Source organism: Nicotiana tabacum, chromosome 3, assembly GCF_000715075.1.
Source record: "Nicotiana tabacum cultivar K326 chromosome 3, ASM71507v2, whole genome shotgun sequence".
Lineage (NCBI taxonomy): Eukaryota > Viridiplantae > Streptophyta > Magnoliopsida > Solanales > Solanaceae > Nicotiana > Nicotiana tabacum.
Window position 1 is genome coordinate 73,577,461 of NC_134082.1, and position 5,310 is coordinate 73,582,770.

Genomic DNA, 5,310 nt, shown 5'->3' on the forward strand with positions numbered 1-5,310 from the left:
ACTAATGGGACTACTTTTGCGACCGGATTAGTCGGAAAAGGATTTAATTTTTATTATTTATTTTTAAAAAAGAAAATCGACTATTATTCCGACAAAGGCAGTGGGAAAACAACACGTCAATTTTCCGCCTTCGCTTTTGCGACCGATTTGGTCGGACATTAAAAAGTCAAAAATTTATGTTGACCCACTAAGCGACTGTATCGGTCGCAAAATTAAAATTAAAATGATGAAAGAATTTTAAGTGTGTTTGCGACTACGGTAGTCACTAACCTTAATCTAATATTTCACGCCCAAATCCTATTTCCTCAATTTCCTCTATCTCTCTCAGTCTTTCTGCTCGACCGATAGCCCCTCTCTCTCTCCTCGACCGATAACCCCCTCTCTCTGCTCGACCGATCCCTATTTTCCCAAATTTTTGAAGGTAAATCACTAATCACTCAGCTCTCTCTCTTTCTTCTCATACAGGTAAGCTTTTTTTTTCCTTTTCTGTTTAATTTTTCCATCTTACTGTTCATTCATCTGAAAGCATATGTTTAAGTAGATTTATGCTTGTTTAAGTAGATTTAGACTAAGGTTTGTTAAAAAAGAACCTTAAAGAACTGAATACCGAATAATATATCTCTTTTAAATGGGACAATGGAGCTCTATCTTAGATCTGCTCCCACAATTGCCTGATACTTCGTTTTATCAACTACAAGTTTGTTCTTAGTCTGCATCTGGTCCAATATTTGGATAGGTTAGTATACAAATATATTTTTCCCTCTTTATATTCTGGCCTAAGAGAGAGAGAGGTAAAATGGGGAGGAAAGAAGAGAATAATGGAGTGGCGAGAGTGGAGGTAGGAGTAGTGGTGGTTGACCCAAAGCCCCAAACTGGACTAACTGCTAAAGCCATAGATTTAAGAACGGGTGATGGTGAAGCTGATGCACGACTCCAGCAAGCCACTTCCCTTTCTTCAAGGAAATTACGCACCCACTGATGAAACTCCTCCTCTTACCAACCTCCCTGTTAAAGGCCACCTTCCGGTCAGTTCACTTATTCCACCACACAATTTTCCATATTCCACCTCCTTTTGTATGTTTAATTAAATTGTTACGTAAATTTGCAAACTACTTTAAGCAATTTTCGGAATTAAATCTGTGATAAAATTGTTTTCTATGCAGTTTAAAGCCATATAAAATTGTTATCAATTTACGTACCATCATTTGAAAAAGAAAAAGGATGGGACAAGAGAATGGGCCGAGCCGCGTGCTGCGAGGGTATATGTAAGATCCTTCTATTTTCTTTTTGTCTCTTCTTCTTTCTTCTTCTTCTTTGATTTGTTGGGGTTGATGATTCTTTTAGTCATAAGACAAGGACCTTACACAATCTATGACTTTTATACTGTATTTTATATATGTTACAATTTACCGGAGGTTAATTAGCTCAATCAACATGTTGCTTTTCCTTTTGAACCAACTAGTGAAGAAGTCAGTTCTTGAAGGAGATAATTTCATGCGTTATACCCTGGAGCACACTTTTCCTATCAGCAACGTTTTGAGGAATGGCGTCAAAGTCAACCCGATTCCGAGGATGGTAGCTTAACACAAGTGTCACTCAATGATGTAGCTTCAATATGGACGCAGGTGGTTGGTGGCGCAAAGAAAGGTAGAACCTACGGTCTTGGATCACAATATTCTGTAGGTCGTTCTACGATATTGTTGTCTGGTGATGCGAGTTATTCGCAAGATCACGAAGAGGTGGAAGCATTACGAAAAGAAGTTGAAGAGTTGAAGGAGGAACGGAAAGAAGATTGCGCAAATTTTAACAAATTGCAGAGTCTAGTAGAGAAATTTATGTGCGGACGTCCATTTGCTCCTTCGAATGGCGAGGATGGCGGGGATAATGAGTTTTAGTTTGTTATGGTTATTGATGTTTGAGATATTATTATTTATTGTAGTTGGATGTTTAGACTTGGTAATATTTACATTTGACTATGATTGTAATATTTTAGACTAGATTGAATGGTGTCAGAATGTTTAACTCTTTTTGGATGTTTTAGTTACAAATATTTATGTTTTGCATTTTATGGATTTGATTAGTTGCAATGGTGGATTGATTGGTTAGCATGGTAGATTAATTGGTTGTTGTATATTTGAATTGGTAGGTGTTATTGCTTTAAAAGAGCTGGAATTTGGCAAAAAATTCGCAGTTTTCCGACATATTTCCGACCATAGTAGTCGCAAAATGCATCAAAATATTCCAGATTCAGGAACAACTGCGACTACTATAGTCGGAAAGACAAATAAATAAATAGTTTTAAATTAGATTTGCGACCACAGTAGTGGAAAAACTCAAATAAAATTAAATATTATTATAATTATATATACGGTTTGCGACCGAAGTAGTGGGAAAGTTAATATAAAATTAAAATTTAATTTAACCTGTTTGCGACCGCGTCGGTCAGAAACTTTACCACATTTATAGTCGTTTTTCTATTTTGCCTTAGCGAGCGTTGTAGTCACAAATTACGGACGGATTCGGTCGCAAACTATTTCAGACCAGCTATTTTGCGACTACGACTTTGCGGTCTGAAAGTAATCGGAAATTAGCATTTTCTGACCACTTTCTGACCGTTTTTGCGGTCGCAAATTAGCCATTTTCTAGTAGTGACTGTAATGTGGAATTTTAAGAGAATTTTTTTTTTTAGAATTATAACAATAGTTTCTCATAAATTATGAGATCGTCTCGATAATAAATTTGTTTAAAAGATTTAACCGATGGCTTGAAGTTTAAGGAAGCAAGCATGCATTCTAAATTATGAAAAAAGCCCTTGTAACTGGTTTCTAATGTGACACTTCTGATTGTTGCAATAGGTTTGTGGCATCCTTTCTCTCTCATTTTCTATTAGATTAATTTATTTAATAAGAGTTTGGTAACATTTGATATCATATTTTGATTTTTTATTAATGACCGCGCGAAGTTCGGACAGTAAACTTGTGTCGTCTGTGTATAAAAGCTTACATCCATAGCATATTTTTGCACCAAGTGACCAACTATCCTATCATCAAACTAAAAATGACTCAACCAGGAGATGTTGCTCTAAACATTTTCAAAATAAATTTGGCTTCGGCTACATTACGAGTGTACCTTGACAACCAAAGGATCGCTATGTGTTGCATGCGACATTGTTTTGTTTGTATGAGATCTTTACGATATTTGTGTTGTATCCTCTTGCAACTCACTAATGAAGATATTTTTTATGAAATACCACAACTCTACTAAGGGATACGTAATTGATATTTTTGTATTTTGAATGTCTCTGCATTTAAAGCATGGATTTTATTTTGTATATCGATCAAAATTTAAGAAATTTGACTCAGCATTATCTATAATATTAATTTGGTAGTTTACTTCCTTTGTTTTCTAAAAATAAAAATTTATACACTTTTTACAAAATAAATATTTGACGTTATGATGCAGAATAGAATTTTAAACATATTATGCTTTCAAATATTATTTCACATTCTGATATAGAATTTGTACTAGTTATATATAAAAAGCATATATTATACATTTATTGTTCTGATTTGAACATTGAGAATAAATAAAAAAAAGTCCCTTGCCTTTGAAGGATATTTAGAGATGCAAATGCCAGATAGGACCTCCAATTGAATTACTTCACATGAGAATTAAGAACACAGAGATCTCTAATATTTCTATGAATAGAGTCGCTTATAGAAAATGTGAGTTTATTCGTTTCTTCTGTATATTTTGGATCATGCCAAAAAGAAAGAAAGGATAGTCTTAACATACCTAGAGTAGGGCAAAATTTGTGTCATATTCTTGCTCAAATTCTTGTTGAAGCAGAAACGTCATGTTACTAAGTTGTCTCTATTTTTTTTTTTTTCAAGAACTTGCCATGCATAGAAGGCTAAACCAGCTTTTTGACAAACTATTCCATCTTCAAGTAATAGCTCTTGCTTTGATTTCTTTTTTGTGTCAGTAATAGCTCTTGCTTTGATTTCTTTTTTGTGTCAGTAATAGCTCTTGCTTTGATTTCTTTTTTGTGTCAGTAATAGCTCTTCATTTACATTAGATTTAACAAAGCATCTCTGAAGATTTACATTCCATCTTAAGTGTAAGTTTATATAAAACTTTCTTTTATTCCATCATCTCTAGATTTGAAGAATAGGATAATTCTCTATCTCAAATTCTTAGCTTCCCTTCACAGGAATATATTCGTGGGGTATTTTGGGATTTCTACGTGAAATGCTAGAGTTGTCATCTTGGGATTATGGAAAATGGTAGTATAAAGTGATGACCTATGCACCAACCCCCTTAATTATGCCATCTTGCACTTTTTATTCAAGAGTCACTAATGAGTCTTGTGTTACTCCCACGTCAGGAAAAATGTAGACTTATCCAACATTAGTCACATAATTCCTTAATTAATTTGTTAACTTCTTATTAACCAATAATTATCCACATAATTAAAAATTATCTCAAATTACTTATAATACTATTCACTTCTAATACACTTTATACGTCTTACTAATATGGTCATTGTGACGACCCGACCGGTCGTCTTAAGAATTAACTCCCCGATCCCCTATTAACTGCTTTCCCCGAGTTTATTTCTGCTATTTTGATTTGCCGGGATATTCGGTTTTGAGTTTCGAAGAGTTTTGGGACACTTAGTCCCTAAATGAGAGCTTAAGTGTTGGAGAGTTGACCGTAGCCGGAGCAGTATGAAGACGGCCTCGGAATTGAAATCTGATGGTTCTGTTAGCTCTGTTGGGTGATTTCGGGCTTAGGGGCATGTTCGGATCATGTTTTAGAGGTCCGTAGCCAATCTAGGCTTGAAATGCTGAAAGCTGAATTTTTGAAGTTTCCGGTCCGATAGTGAGATTTTGATCAGATGGTCGGAATGGAATTCCGGAAGTTGGAGTAGCTCCGTATTGTTGAATGTGACATTTGTGAATTTCAGGTTATTTGGACGAAGTTTGATAGACTTTCTGATCAAAAGTATGTTTTTAGAATTCTTAGGCTTGAATCCGATGAAAAATAGGTATTTTGATGTTGTTTTGAGCGTTCCGAAGGTTGGAACAAGTTTTAATGATGTTTTAGGATTGGTTGGCAAGTTTGGTTGAAGTCCCGGGGGCCTCGGGTGTGTTTTGGAAGCTCAACAGACCATTTTTTGGACTTGGAAAGATTGTAGACTTTCTGTTTTTGTGTTGTAGAGAAAACCTTCATCGCGTTCACGAGGGGGTCTCGCGTTCAGATAGAGCATCTGGGTGAAGCAGCTGAAATGTGCTTCGCATTTGTGAT

The 5,310-nt window shown here is 35.3% G+C and overlaps 1 long non-coding RNA gene across 1 annotated transcript; it reads left to right on the plus strand.

Annotated features, from left to right (window-relative positions):
- Positions 1–284: 284 nt before the first annotated feature.
- LOC107816935 (uncharacterized) lies at positions 285–2,025 on the plus strand. Its single transcript, XR_001655071.2, has 3 exons — positions 285–465; positions 1,164–1,265; positions 1,463–2,025. It is a non-coding gene; the product is annotated as an uncharacterized LOC107816935 (long non-coding RNA).
- The last annotated feature ends 3,285 nt before the right edge of the window (positions 2,026–5,310 follow it).